Source organism: Balaenoptera physalus, assembly GCF_965194825.1.
Source record: "Balaenoptera physalus genome assembly, chromosome: 3".
NCBI classification, from domain to species: Eukaryota; Metazoa; Chordata; class Mammalia; order Artiodactyla; family Balaenopteridae; genus Balaenoptera; species Balaenoptera physalus.
The window spans coordinates 175,779,767-175,796,075 of record NC_138890.1 but is presented as its reverse complement, the minus strand read 5'-3'; positions in this window follow the sequence as shown (position 1 = coordinate 175,796,075).

Below are 16,309 nucleotides of genomic sequence, written 5' to 3'. Positions count from 1 at the left end.
GGGCTGGATCTGCTTAAACTCCTCCTGCTGGCGAGTGCAGGCTGTGGTTGCCTTAAAGCCTTTGACTTGGACATTCAATTGCAGACGTGGATATGGTCCACCCAAGATAAATTCACACAATAACCAGGCGCGGATCTTTTTCTAAAATTTTGTTTATTTATTTTATTTTTGGCTGTGTTGGGTCTTCATTGCTGTGCGTGGGCTTTCTCTAGTTGCGGGAGCGGGGGCTTCTCTTGTTGCGGAGCACAGACTCTAGGCACGGAGGCTTCAGTAGTTGTGGCTCGTGGGCTCTAGAGCGCAGGGTCAGTAGTTGTGGCGCACGGGCTTAGTTGCTCCGCGGCATGTGGGATCTTCCCGGACCAGGACTCGAACCTGTGTCACCTGCCTTGGCAGGCGGTTCTTCACTGCACCACCAGGGAAGCCCCAGGCAGGGATCTTAAGATCCACGTGCTGACTCCAACCCAGGCTTGTCATTATTTCAGCCACGTCAACACTCCTCCCAGCTCCGCTGCTCTACCATTTTAAGTGACTGATAAAATTACACAGTTGCTTGTTTACTTGTCTAAACACAGCCTGGAAAGTGTCAGGTTGTATCACAATGTTTAATTGCTACCAAAATAGGTGTGTGTCAAGTAAACAGTTACAAATAAAAGGAAGTCATTGTTCAGAAAATGGATTAATTAGTATTTAATTGCTATAACTTACAATTAATCCCTTAATATTAGGAATGCAAGCTTGTAACAAATTAGTGAGGAACAAAAAAATGCATCAAGGAATGCGAGGTCCTTTCCCAAATCCATAACCCATGAGAACTCCCAACCCCCTGCAGTCTTGACTGGAGCTGGTCAGGAATCTCAAGGTCTTTACACTGGTCAAAACTCAATTTCTCTTTCTAACCTCAGAAGTCATTTTAAATGGTTAAGGTGGATTCGGGATCCATTCTGATGACTCAGAGGTGATGCAGGAGCGGGCGTCTTCGACTGAGAGCACATCTGAAAATAATTGGTTTGCCGGGAAGACGCGTTTAGTAAGGCATGTTTGCAGGGACATAAACCCCAAATGTTCTCTGCCTCCGCGGATGCTTCTGGCAGGTCTGAAAGCTCGGGCTCAAACCAGGCGAGTCTTTTCTAACACAGCTCTGTCCAGGGGGCCGGATGTGCTGCCCATGGGCCTCGCTCACACCTCGGGAGCCGGGCCACCCTTAGGGTGAACGCATTCCCAGTGCCCACGCCTGACATCGCCCGGGAGACTCAGGTGGGACCCCTACCCAAGTCATCGGGAACCCAGCCGGCTTCGCCTGGCAACCAGGCCCCAGTCGAGGCTGAAGCTGCCTCACATCCTGGGGAGCTGAGTCCAGCTGCTTCTTAGGAGATCAGAACCCCACACACGATGGGTCCCCGGGCAGAAGTGGCTCCCGCCCACCCCCATCCACCCACCGCCGCTCTTTAAGGCCTTTCTGAATTGTTTGCTGTCAGCAGAACAAGTGTGTGCCCCGCGATCCCACAGACAACAAAGCCCCCAGCGGCATTTCACGCGGGTGATGTCACCCAGGTAAAATTGTACTGACAAGCTTTTAATTAAAGTTTTCCCACACATCTTTCCACGGGTCCCCGGAGCAATTATTCATTATGTGCCGACTGCCAGCCAATTGTGAGTTGGGAGGGAAGTGTTTTATTTTCAAAGCTCTTGCTGACAGCTAGAGAACACTCTGTTATACAAGCTGTTTACGTTTTCACACACACACACACACACGCACGCGCGCGCACACACACACACACACACGGTCTCGCTTAAGGGGAAATGGCCATGCAGGGTGTTTAGCATGCACGGCAGTAATTAGATGCGTCTGCTGTTAAGATAAATAAAAGGGTTGGGGGGGGAAGCACAGCTCTTCTGTAAACAGTCCCCCATCCCGACCAGGTCCCCCCAACCTGTCAAGGAGAGACGTTTCCAGGAAGGCACAGGTTAGAACAGATGCAGGGGCCCATGGCTGGGGCAGGGAGGCACCTGGGATCACACCGAGCGTTGCCAGAAGGAAAAGTGCCCTCACTGTTGAGACAGCAGGCCGGTGCCCCGTGCGGGGCCGCTAGGAGCGAAGCAGGCTTTTGTCAGCACCTGAGACACAGTCCCACCTTTCGTAGCTGAGAACCTGCAGGAAGGAGCCCAGACGTGGGGAGTGAGACTGAGCTGGAGATGGTCGGGGCTCCCCGGGTCCCCGGTTCCTGCTGGTGGAGCTTCTGCAGAATCGGGCTCTTCATCCCGTCCCTGTGTCACCAGGACAAACTCTCCAAAACCTGGAGAGGAAGGAAGGGAGGGGCCTGCCCGGGAGAGGTGACCCCGACCTTGAGTCTTAGAGGATGAAAGTCCATTTGCACAATGACCACCTCACTGGGCCACCCTGGACACCTCCTGTCGGGCTGGCCTGGCGCCTCTTGTGAGCTGCGGGGTCTGCAGAAGCGGCTTCCCCTTCTGAACGTGGCCCTCACTGGAGGGGAGACTCCACACACCTGCCTGGCCTCCCCGGCCTCAGGATGGGGACAAGGGGCTGGGACCACCTGATCTCAGAAAGTGTGAGCTCACCGAGGGTCCCCCAGTCGTGAATTGCCGAGACCCCCTTTTGCTCCCTCCCATCGTGGCTCTAAACAGTGGAGCAGAACGAAGATTGGGAACCTCAGCCAGGCGTGCTTGGGCCCATGATGCTCCCACAAGGTCCTACCTGGGGCCCTGCATCCAGACGCCCAGAAGGGCTTGGCAGAGACTCTGGCTCGGGTGGAAGCAGGTGCCCTCGGGCAGGCCCACGACAGGTCTTTTCACACCTCAGGCCAGAGAGCCCACTAACACTTCCCCTCTCTTGGCCCATCTGTCTGTCAAAATCAACTGTGAGTTGGGAAAAGAAAATGTATGCATATATATGCGGCCATCTGGAAAACTGTCCCCTCTCCCGATGCAGAAGTAGGAGGAGATGTGGGGACCACAGCCGTGGCACCATGGAGGGCGCCTGGTGCCTTTTAAGGGCCAGCCCCTGTTCTCACACCATCGCCTGATTGGGCTCGTACACCGAACCAGTTTCCTGCATTCCTGGGCCACAGATATGTGGAGGGACTTAGGATACATCCATGGCGAGCGACTGCGAATAAGCTCACGTTCTCTTCCCATGATATTGACCCAACAGGTTTGGATTCCCACTGGTCCTGCCTCAGCCATGCCTCAGTCACCCTCTGGCCCCCCTCCCTCGGAGCCTGATGCCCACTGATCCCGAAATGTCAACCAGTGAACTAAAAGGAACTTCTGTCTCGCACGGACAGGATGCGGAACAGAACTGGGCTTCACAGCATTGCTGCAAGGATGCTCAGCAAACCCGCTGTCCCCGCCACTCTGGGGCAGACGTCCCCCTCCCGGTGTCTGACATCATGTCTTAACGTTGCTGGGCAGGGAAGCAACATGAACTCCTCCCACCCGGCTCAGGCCCCAACCTGCACGGAAGTGACCACAGCCATCTGAAGAGGCAGTTCCTGAAACAATTCAACCAATGCTCACTACTATCCTAGGTGCAGGGCATTGTGCTAGGTGCCAACATCACGATGCTGAGCGAGACACACTAGTCCTACGCTCCTGGAGTCCAGCTATGGCCACAGACACTGAGACAAGCACAGAGAACCTCTGGATGGGGGCCCGTGGACAAAACAGCAAGCCAGCCCTGGGCATCAGGAAAGGCTGGAACGCCGAGAAGGAATTACTTGTCAAAGGGAAAAGCAGAGAAGGCTCCACGCAGAGTTACCAAGGCCAAGGAGAGAGAGAGAAAGGGAGAGACTGAGAGTGAAATAGGGACAGAGCCCTCAAGCGTCCGGGTAGAGCTCTGTGTTTGAGGCTCGAGTCCATCAGGAGAGCAACAAAGGAAGGAGGGGGCTGAGATGCCAAGACTGGACAGAAGGGCGGGCCTGAGTCCCCGGGGCCTCAGATAACACTCCAGGGTACCTGGCTTTGTCATAGAAGCAGCTGGAGCCCCTAAATGTTGTGAGCAAGAAAGAATACAATCCACCTTGCGCTGTAGAGAGAACTTTCTAATGGCTGGGGGGGCAGTGGACGAGAGAGGGGCGTGGAGGAGGCAGGGGGCCCTTGGGATGCTTGACAGCCCCCCCCCAGAGTGGGAGGGGTCCTCTGAGACAGAGCAGAGCCAGTGGGGGTGGAGAAGGGTGAACACAGCTCTGCAGAGCCTGTCAGGCGAGCTACATCGTGGGAATATGTGTGTAAACACAGGGATGGGTGGATGGATTCCATTAATGAATGAGTAGAAAATCGTTTGCCCTCAGCTACCTGGCAGTTTCATGATTTGGAATCGGTTTAGTTAATTTAGTTTGGCATAATGCATGAGGTGATTTAAGGAAAAAAAAAAAAACAAACACAGCCACAAAAGTCTTCCTCGCTCCCCCCACTGAGCTGTGGGCCACAAGCCCCCTCCTCTTCAATCCTCAGTGGCCAACATCCCTCCAACCCACACAGCACAGCCTTGGAGGCACATCTCACGCATCTGAGGCTAGTTTAAAACACATAACACGGCTTCCATCGTGCTCTTTTGAGCCCTGGAGTTGGAGAGTCCATCGGGTTGAAGAAGTTCAGCCACATGGAAGCATCCTGGCTGACAGTTCCAGCACCAGAGAGTTTTGCTGAATTTTTCTTCAAATCATTCCCCCCCGCCCCATCCTATGGGTCAGGACAAACTTGGTGTGTTTCTGTCCAGACGCTGCTAATCAGAGACACACCATCTCCTCAGTGGCCTGTTTAAATCCTTAGCTCCCTGAATATATTACCAAATTTAAATGGTTGTTTATGCCACTAAGTTCTGGGTGATTTTTCTTGCATCAGTAGGGACGGGGACAGGATCTGACAGCTGGAAGTGAGACACCGCCATCATGAAAACCTAAAATACACTGGTTTTAGGGTCTTAAGGAGACTGTTGGCAGAAGCCAGAGCTGTGTCATAAGAGGTGTCAGTGAAAACTCAATAAAAAGTGAGGAAAATGTTATCAGAGGAAAGATGACCCTTGCTATTCAGTGGTGGAAATGTTAGCAAAATTATTGCCTGAAATAATGGAGAAAATAGCAAATGCATGCAAGGAAATGATGGACTTGTCTATGGAAATATTTAGGCAGAATGCTGAAAGTGTCAACTATTTTCTTTTTAGATGAACATCATAAGGTAAGGAGAAAGAAGGATGAGTTGCAGAAGGAATTATTCGGTTTTCAAGAAGGATTCGAAGGAAATATAAACAGGCAGGACATGCTGGCTTTGAAAATAAACTATTTCACATCTTCAGTTTCTCCAGAGAAAGATTTAAGTCAGTCCTTCACAGACTCTTTCAAACTAACTTATCTTCTAAGAATCTCAAGGCACAAACCTTGCTTATTAAACAATAGGGCTTCTATGAATTTTAAAGGTGTTTCCCACTCTGTGCTCAAAGGGAGCTCAAGTTAGAGAAGGACTTACCTTGAAAATTTTGTGGATGTGACTTTTGACTATATGATTATAAAGTGATACAAATGAAATCCACAACATTTTTAAAGAAATTGTATCAAGTTGAACTGAAACAGTACAAAAACAGTAACAACAAAAAAAGAGTGTTTTGGAACTAAAACATTTAACATCAGGCAGTAGGCTGAGTAGGCTATTCAGTTACAAACTCAGGTCATTTCTTGTAGAAAACGACAAATGACTCTTTTGCACACAGGTCTTTTTTTTTCTTTAATTTTTATTGGAGCATAGTTGCTTTACAATGTTGTGTTAGTCTCTACTGTACAGCGAAGTACAGCTATCTGTATAAATATATCCCCTGTTTTTTGGATTTTCTTCCCATTTAGGTCACCACGGAGCACTGAGTAGAGTTCCCTGTGCTATAGAGTAGGTTCTCATTAGTTATCTATTTTATACATAGTATCAATAGTGTATATGTGTCAATCCCAATCTCTGATTTCATCCCACCCCCTTCCCCCCTTGGTATCCATATGTTTGTTCTCTACGTCTGTGTCTCTATTTCTGCTTTGTAAATAAGATCATCTATACCATTTTTTTCAGATTCCACATATATGCATTAATATACGACATTTGCTTTTCTCTGTCTGACTTCCTTAACTCTGTATGACAGTCTCCAGGTCCATCCACGTCTCTGCAAATGGCACAGGTCTTTATTTTGGGAGGAATTGTGTGCAAGGAACCACACACAGATGCCTCATCCTCACAAGGAGCCGGAGCCTGGTGCCAGAATGGCTGAACATGGTCTTGACCTATTTTGCACAAGAGAAGGATGTAAACAATTTGTGATCAGAGGACAGGCTGTAATATTCTTTTAAAGGAAAATGGCCATGAATTTCTTGGACAGTCCTTCAACTGAGACTCAGGGCTCTGTCCCCTCTTCTTAAATCTGGGAGGGCTTGTGGTTGTTTTAACTAAGAATACAGCAGAAAGGATACTTGTGATTTCTGAAGCTAGTCCCTGGAAATTACCCAGGCTTTCCCTGGCTCACTGGAACCCTCAGTATGGACCCTGTGCCATCCCACAAGGAGCTCCACTGCCTTGAGGCTGCCGTGCCACGAGGAAGCCCAAGTAGCACGAGGAGATCATAGCACCTGGTCCATGAGACACATGAGTAACTGAATCTCCAATTTCAGCCATGAACCAAGGAACAAAGGCGGCCACCGGCTGCTGGAAGAGGCAAGGAAGGATCCGCCCCTGGAGCCTCCAGAGGGAGCGAGTGTGGCCTTGCCAGGATCTTCATTTCAGACGTTGGGGTTCCAGAACTGTGAGAGAATGCATTTCTGTTGTTTCAAGATACAACGTTTGTGGTATTTTGTTACAGCAGCCCCGGGGAACGACTACAGGGATCCTTCCTCCAGAAACTGTGTGCGGAGGAAGTGCCCTGTGAAGCAGCCTGCGGCCTGGGCCACGGTGCGGTCTGGTGAGCGTTATTAGCTGCCACTGCAAGTTCACCAGCCCTGGGGACTGGACGTCAGGGACAGAGCACGGAGAGGTGAGGTGGACGCGGGAACACAGGGCACAGTGGTGAACCCGCCGTGCAAGCACGATGACACTGACAGGCGCGAGAATGCCTGGAGTGTGAGGGCCAGGGCGGTAGGGCCCCCGCAGCGGGGGTGAGCTAGGGTTCGAGCCGGCTCTTGTCTGCTCCCCCAGACGCTGACCATCCTTGGGCAGGATCAAAGCGCTGGTCGGTCAGAGCTGGTGCAGGTCTGTGTGCACGGCCAGCTCGGCCAGGACGAGGACACTGTCAAAGGCTTAGACGCCGGCCCCTCAGGAGCACTCACTGCCCACAACGACCCTAGGACTCAGGATCCACTGTCCTTCCCAGCACTTCAGGTAATTCTGGAAATGAGACGCCATCCTTCCTGTAAACAGACTTGATCTCTACGGCTCCATCATCCAAGGAGACGCTCACTTACTGGGGCTAGATAAACACTCAACAGTGGAGGACCTCTTAGTGCAAATCCCTGCGCTTCGGGCTTGAACTTTTCTCTGGGATTTCTCCCATCCTTTCCTTCCTTTTTCTCCGCTCCGCCACCCCCCCCATCTTTTCTTCTTTCTCTCCTTTCTGTCTTTCTTAATATTCTTTGGAAGCTCTTGAGACACACAGAAAGAGGTTGGGAAACCCACTTCCCCTGCAGTTGTGGGCGGATGGACTTGCCCTTTCCCTCCGTACTCAGACTCTGTATGGACCACAAGGTCGTGTTGTGTTTTCCTTTGGTTCCTTTGTCTGTCTTGTTCCTCCTGTTTTCAGGTAACTTTATGGAGTCCAGAGGTTTCATGTTACATGAATATGAACAGCAACACTATCTAAATAATTGGATCTGACTCTACAAGTTTCACCGGGTGGCATCACTGAGGACTCACATCTCCAGGAGAAGTGCTGGCCCAGGAATCACGCATGTCCAGCCGCAGCGGCACTGAGAGAGCTGTGCAAACTGCAGGGAGGACCTGTCCCCGCAAATGCACACGTCGCCAAGTGCCTGGCCTGAGCCCTGACTGTCTGCCCACCCAGCAGAACCATGAGGAAGAGTCAATCAAAAACTAATACAGAAAGCTTTTCCGTCTACCCATGAGACAGAGTACACACAGACTTCCAGACTCTTAGCCACTGAGAGGTTCCAACCACCCCCCTCTGTGGGAGTGGAAACCAGCCTGGATCCGTTCCTGCCACCTGGTGGCCCAGGCCCCAGCTGCTACCTTGCCTTCCCAGCGGGGCAGCCTGAGCCGTGATGTGGGGACACGTGCTGGCCCAGGATGGAGGGCAGGCCCGACACCCCACAGCAAGCACCTTGACCTTGTGGGCTTCCCCGTGGGCTCATCACGGCTGCGGTTGGGAGGTCCCCAGGGGGTCCAGGAGAGAATGAAGTCAATGATGTGAGTCAGAAGGCCTGAGGACCCTGGCCCCATGGAGATGACCTCAGCCTGCCCTGACCCAGGGCAGCCACTGATGGACCAGACCTGGGACAGCCGCTCTAAGGGATGTGGCCTGAACTTCTGCTCTTGGAGGAAACTGCCGAGATGAGGTTTTCTCACCAAACAGTTTTCTGGTTTTGTTTTTATTTTCTTGTTGGTTTTCTGGGAAGAGTTGCTTTTTCCTCTTACGAGCTGCTTTCTCTGCTGCCTGCAAGAATACTGAAAACCAAGCGAATCCACCTTTTGGGTTGCCCTGTTATTCACTATCCAGACGCCTCCTGAGTTTGGACAGGTGTGTTAATCACATTCCCAGACTCTCAGGCTTCCAGAACTGTCTTTCTTAACCTGCTCGGCAGTGGGTGCTGACCAGCGAATAAATGGTGTCACCGCCCCGCGGGCTCGGAGAGGAATGACGTCATGGAGAGAAACTCAGCCGAGCGAGGTGAGGAGAGTGTCCGGGAGGAGGGAGGATGTCCAGACCCCTGGGAAGACAGACGGGACCATGTGTACAGCCTCAGATGGCACTTCTCTGCAGAGAGTGGGCTGGGCCAGGTCAGCTCAGTGTCAGACTGGGAGCAGTGCAACTGGGGCTGCCAGGGGCATGACCTGATATTAATCCAAAATTGTTCCCTCCAATTTCTCATCACAGATTCTATTGCACTGACAAATAAGATGGAAACACGAGAAGGAAAAATAAGACGATAGCAACAGGAAGACTGCTAGTCAGCTCCCCTTCTTTGTGTGAAATCTTTTCTTTGCCCACGTCTGGCAGAGGACCCAGGAGTGTCCAGGGAGGCCAGGCTGGGTGCAGACGTGAGCTCCCCCAGCTCATGCGGCTGGCAGATGTGTGGGGCTTTGATAACCAGGAAACCCCAAAACAGATTGTGGAGGGAAATTATCTGCAGATGTGTCATAGGGAGAAGAGTCAAGCAAGTGCCAATAAATTAGTCAAAATTACATTTTCCCAGATCAGCCTTATCTTCTGAAGTATAAATTATGTGTGATCTAAATTTTCCAAAGTCTTCAAAGGCAAAGCACCCAGAGTCCTGGATGTTCTTGGCAAATTTGTGTTCTTCCCTGAAAGTATTCACAGGAGAATGAAAGTGTGTACCAGCATCTTGCCACTTGATGGTGGAGCTAGTTATGCAAGAGAGCAAGGGGAGGCGCAAGGCTGCCCCAGGAGCCGGGCTGAGGGTTTGCTGCACCAGGTCCAGGAGAGCAGCTCCTCCTCTGCTCCCAGGAGCCCAAGGTTCGCCCACCTGACACTAAACTTGCCACACCTGGGACTCTTCCAGCTCGGCAGGGTTTTCATGTGGTCCTTATGTGAATCTCCCCTTGGGGAGTTCTAATGCTCAGGCACGAACCCTATATCCATCTGATGACCCTGACATCATTATGGTGAACAGAGAGATTCCATTTTTATTCATTCCCATTTTAAAAGAGAGGAAACCTAAGCACAAAGAGATTCAGGTCAAATCCCCAGCCCTCCCGAGATATCCAGGAATGAAGCCGGGCCAGTCATCCTCACCCAAGAGAGCTGGATTCTGCTGGGCACTAGAGTTTTTCAGAGCAGTGGCTCCTCATCTAAAACGTGTCATTATCTCAAGGGATTTTCAGAGAGTCTCAAATTCCTAAGACAAAATGCAAAGCAAGCCCAAAGAAAAAGTTCAAGGAAATATACACACAAGAAGTTTCTTTTTAAAAAATCCCTTTGACACTGGGTTTGAATAGGTGTATTGAATTTCTGTCCTTCCCTTAGAAACCATGTTGACTGGTTTATCATAAAATAGTTAACATGCTGATTTGATAAACATGCAAGAAATAAAACAAACCTTTTTTTCTTGGCTCTCATTTTCTCCCTATGGAGATGCACTTGTCTACCCAGGGGCAAGAGTCTAGACAAGAATACTGAGCGCACCTGGGGGGTTGCAGAGCACACCTGCCTGGTGTGTCTGGACCGTGGAGGGTGGGTGCCTCTGATCCTGCCACCTCGAGTGCAAGGCACCATTTAGCTAAACCTCACCGTAGTGGGTTGTACAGCGTCCCTCCAAGAGCTATGTCCACTGGCAACTTCAGAACATGGCTGTCTCTGTCCGCCTGGGCTGCCGTGACAACATTCCACTGATTGGGCGGCTTATAAACAGCAGAACCATATTGCTCACAGTTCTGGAGGCTGGACGTCCAAGATCAAGGTGCCAGCAGGGTGAGTTCCAGTGAGAGCCCTGCACCGGGCTGTAGGCAGTGCCTTCTCACCAGGTCCTCACCTGATAGAAGCTCTTTCATAAGGGCACTAATCCCACCCCTGAGGGCTCCATCCTCATGACCTAATCACCTCCCAAAGACCCCACCTCCTGATACCTTCATCTTGGGCGTTAGGGCTTCAAAGTATGAATTTGGGGGGACACACACATTCAGACCACAGTGGTGAACTTATTTGAACTAAAGGACTTTGCAGAGGATCTTGATATGAGATCATCCTGGGTTTGGGTGAGCCCCAAATCTAGTGGCGGGTGTCCTTGTAAGACAGAAAAGGAGGTGACAGAGAGGAGAAGCCAAGGTGAAGGTGGAGGTGGGGACTGGAGTGAAGAGGCCTCTATAAGCCAAGGAAGGCCACAGCCACCAGGGGCCCAGAGAGGAGTGGGATAGGGTGTCCCCAGACCCTTCAGAGGGAGCCAGCTCTGCCCACACCTGGATTTTGGACTTCCGGCTTCTAGAGCTGTGAGACAATAAATGTCTGTTGTCTAAAGTCTCCCAGTTTATAGCAGTTTGTCACAGGACACTCGAATACTTACGCGCCCAGAGCAGGCGGAGGTGGACGTGCCTGGGGGAAGGGACAGCACAGCCCTGGCTGCCCCTCAGGGACGAATCTCTGGGAGGGTGATGCCCGAGTCCTTGGCCTTCTCCTCTGGGGTTCACAGCAGAGGCCACCTGAGCACAGGAACAGTCACAGAAGGAGTGGAGGCGATGGCCGGGGCTCCTGGCTGCCCTCCCGCACACACACACGCCACAGCCCAGGCTGCCCTCGGTGCCCGGCTGACCTTACCCTTCTCACCCCTAAGGAGGGAATTGACGAAAACATGAGGGACAGAGCTTCTGGGGGAAACGGCACAGACTGGGCAGGGGTGCGGCCTCTAGGGACACTGGCCAGACGCTGAGAGGAATGCGAGCCTGTGCTCGGCTCCCTCGTTCCCCAGATGTGCCGTGGGGTCCAGGCTCTGAGTCCCCTCCCTGAGAGAAGGCCACCCCCCCAGGAGGAGGGGACCACCCCTGGGGTGACAGCAGCTGGTCACCGTCCACCCCCAGCACCAGGCAGGCCTGCAGCCCACTCGTGTCTGAGACGCGTCTGCTGTGTTCGGGATCTCAGGACCTCCTCCTTCCACTTGGGACATGAGTTCCTTGTCTGAGTCGCCTCCTCCTCAAGGACCGGCACCTTACGGGTGTGTCCTGGTGTGTCCTGTGTGTCCTGTGTGTCCTAGGGTATGTTCTGGGTCTCCTAGGTTATGTCCTGGGGTGTGTCCTGGTGTGTCCTGGGAGTGTTCTGGCATGTCCTGGTGTGTGTCCTTGGGTGTCCTGGGGTGTGTCCTGGGAGTGTCCTGCTGTGTCCTGGGCATGATCTAGCACAGATGAGGGCCCTGCCAGAGGAGGGCAGGTGACTGGGAAGCAGCAGGACAGGACAGGACACACAAGGGGACCAGGGGCCAGACCGTCTGGGGTCCAGGGCTACCTGCACACACACAGAGACAGGAACCCGCCTCCACGAAGGAGCAGTGAGGGCTCCGGAGATGCCACTCCCGTGAACTCACCACCTGGGAGCAAGAAAGGCTGGAAGCCCTGGGGAAACCCTCGGGTGGCACCTGGCGAGGACTTCCACATGAAGACAAGGACCCCCACAGCCCACCCATCACGGGAGAGCCATCCGGGTGGTACCTGGGCCTCTCCCCTCACCCCTGCACCCAGGCCTGACGGCTCCGTCTATCCCTATCGCCCCAGCAGCCTGTGTCCTCCGGCTCCACGCGCCAGAGACAAAATCGGAATCGATGGCGCAGACAAGCCTCATCTTACCTGCATGTTAGCAGTGATGAAACCCAACCGAGAAACTCCTTGAAGCATCTGGCCCAACGGAGGCAGAAGCAGATCAGGCCAAAGCCGGTGGCCCAGGGAACAGGAAGGGCCAGAGAGGATGCCACTCAACAAGACCTCACTCGGGTCAAAATTGGACCAGTTTCCAGGGACCTCACAGCCAGTGTTCCTGCCTTCCCTGCTCGACCTCCTCTCCATCCACACCTCACCCCCACCCCACACACACACCTCTCAGCTCTGATTGTTTTTAGATCAGCGGGATCTGGGGTCCGTGCTTGTGCCTGAAATGGAGAGAAGCCATACCCTGCTTCCCCCTCCAACTCTGATTAAACCTTCCTTCCATCTCCAACCCCGCCTAAGATGCCAAGTGCCCGGCCTCCTTGTGAATTTGCTTCGGGAGCCCAGCCCGGCCAGGACTGCCCCCCGCCCTCTCTACTGTGTGCTGAGTGGTGCATGGTGAGCACGGGGCCACGCTGGCAGCCAGGGAGTTCTGCAGAATAGACAACTGTCCTCACAAAGGCTCTGTGCATGCATTTGGGGCAAGAAAGGGGATTCCTAGGATGCCATGTAGCTATCCAAGGCTGGAAGACTGATTTGCAAATTTACACATTTAAACACCTTTCATATTCCATAAAAAAACATTAAGGAATGTTATCTGCTCTTCTCAGATACAAAACAACTGAAAACGTGTGAGACTGTCTCGCTCTTGGTGTTTGATTATTTAAAATATTTACGAGACTATGGCCACACCCATCTTCCATGGGATTTCAGCTCCCCTCCTGCCACCAAACTGTTCCACCCTGTCACCACCCTGGTCATGTGATGCAGAAACCCAAAGACCACTTCTCTCAGTTCCTCTTTCTTGGCATCTTGGGGATGTGGAATCATCTGGAAACCTGCTCTTCCCATATGGTTCCAGGAGGTTGCAGGCTCTGCCTCCACTCCCGACCCCCTTGGGGCTCCTTCTCCGCTTGATCCTCTCCCTCTGGTCCCCCAAGATGCTGGGCTCCTGGGGTTCCACCCTCAGCCCTGTGCTCTTCTCCATTCCCACCCCTCCCTGGGGGCTCCTTGTACTCCCCCGGCTGCCCATCCTACAAACGTGCCAAATCCCCCCACCCAACAGCCTGCTGCCGGTCACCAGAGGGACCACCTGTTGTCACCTGAAGCTCTACTTCTCTGCAACGCTCACCTGCACCCCAGCAGAGCCCCTCCCCCGATCCTGTCCCCTCCACCCACCGTGCCGTCACATCGTCATCTGCTCTCCAGTCCCTGCCTGTCTCCACCTCTACTGTGTCCTTGGGGCCCCTCCAACCCCCCTGGACCAGTGCAGCCCCCTCTGCTCACCCTCACCTGCCCGCCCTCCATGCCCACCAAGGGACACTTACAGGTGTTGCCTCAGGACCCCCTGCTTTGTCCCCCACACATCAGACTGCTGTCTTGGGGTGAAAATGTTGGGCTGCTGCTCACTGGTCCCACCTGCTGCTTACTATCCTGTCTCTTCCTCCAGGAAGCCTTCCCTGCTTTCCCCATGCCTGGCAGACCTGAGCAACCTTTTCTACCATCCACAGCACCACCACAACTGGATGTGTTACAGCCCCTGGAGGTAGCTCTGTTTCCTTATTAGCCTGCGAGCTCCTTGAGAGAAGGAGCACATGGTGTCTGCCTTTGACACTGGACACTCACTCGCTCACTCAACCACTCACTCACTCATTCACTCACTCACTCAACCACTCACTCACTTATTCACTAAACCACTCACTCACTCATTCACTCATTCACTTATTCACTAAACCACTCACTCACTCACTTATTCACTAAACCACTCACTCACTCACTCATTCACTCACTCACTTCTTCACTCAACCACTCACTCAACCACTCACTCACTCATTCGACTCCACCACTCATTCACTCACTCATTCACTCTCATTCATTCACTCATTCACTCATTCACTCATTTACTCAACCACTCACTCACTCATTCACTCAACCACTCACTCACTCATTCACTCACTCATTCATTCACTCATTCATTCACTCAACCACTCACTCTCTCACTCATTCACTCATTTACTCACTCACTCAACCACTCACTCACTTATTCACTAAACCACTCACTCACTCACTCATTCACTCATTCACTTATTCACTAAACCACTCACTCACTCATTCACTCACTCACTTCTTCACTCAACCACTCACTCAACCACTCACTCACTCACTCATTCGACTCCACCACTCATTCACTCACTCATTCACTCTCACTCATTCACTCATTCACTCACTCACTCATTTACTCAACCACTCACTCACTCATTCACTCAACCACTCACTCACTCATTCACTCACTCATTCATTCACTCATTCATTCACTCAACCACTCACTCACTCATTCACTCACTCATTCATTCACTCACTCATTCACTCATTCACTCACTCACTCATTCACTCACTCATTCACTCATTCACTCTCTCACTCACTCACTCACTCATTCATTCACTCATTCATTCACTCAACCACTCACTCACTCATTCACTCACTCTCTCACTCATTCACTCACTCATTCATTCACTCACTCATTCACTCATTCACTCACTCACTCATTCACTCATTCACTCTCTCACTCACTCACTCACTCATTCCCCTGGTCGGTTCCGGTCACACAGGACCCCTGTGATGGACATAAGAAGGAGCAGTGATGAGACAGGCGAGGTGGCCACCTGGAGCTCACTCAAGACAGGGGAGACTGACACCCAGTCCAAAGTCCAAGGACAAAATATCCCACACAAGTTAAAAGGAAATGCTCCAGCTTTAACTTGAAGATGACCAGACCTTAAAAACATACTTCTGAGAGGGGGAAAAAAGCAAGTTTCGTATACGTTTTGATCTCACAGACATTAAAAACACAGGAAGTGAGTGTCTTTTCTGTGTCAGTAACATGCATGGCGTCTTTCCAGACACCAGCACATCAGCTGACGTTTGCTGAGGGCCTTTCCACCAGCTTGTGGGTCCTGACATATGCCCGCCTGTACCTCCTCTTTCTGTCACCCTGTGGGGTGGCCCCAAATCCCTGAAAACCGCCCTGTCTCCTCAGGGCCTCGGCCAGGGCTGCCTGGCTCGCAGGAGGACCAGCCAGCCCCTCCCAGGTCTCCTGTGAGTCCCAGCGTCTCTGGGTACCAGGCTGGCCTCAGGGCCCCACAGAGCAGGGACTGAGCTGACCACACTGCTGGGCACCCCCTAACTTAGTATTTTTGTCCCTTGCACAAACAACTGTGCTACGGGATTTTCTGTGTAACACACACGCGGAGCCTCGGAAGTTAAACTGCCCTGGTGTTTGTAAAGAGCCGTCTGCATCCCTGTGACACCGTCCGGCAGCTCCAGGGAGCCTGGCCTTGGAAAAACAAGACCCCAAAGTGTGTTGAAGCCAAGCCTCACCAGGCCATCCACCGGGACCCAGCCGGGGGGTCTCTCAGACAAGATGTGCCGGGGCTCCCCCAGGGATTATACTGTGCACGCGGCCGCCAGGCTGTTCTGCCCCATTGCTTCTTGGTGAAATGAAAATAATAATAATTTCTAAGACTTCAGATTCTACCTCCCAAAGTACTTTTCCAGGAACATACTTTGAAAGAACACCATAGAAAATATGGTCCCAGTGACACAAAGCTTCAGACATTCTCATGATTTAGGGGGCGAGGCCGTGAAGGGGCTCCTGCAAGGATTTTTTGTTTCTGAAATTTCAGAAGCAAGAAAACACACCTTTGAGCTGAGCCTGTACGGTCAGCA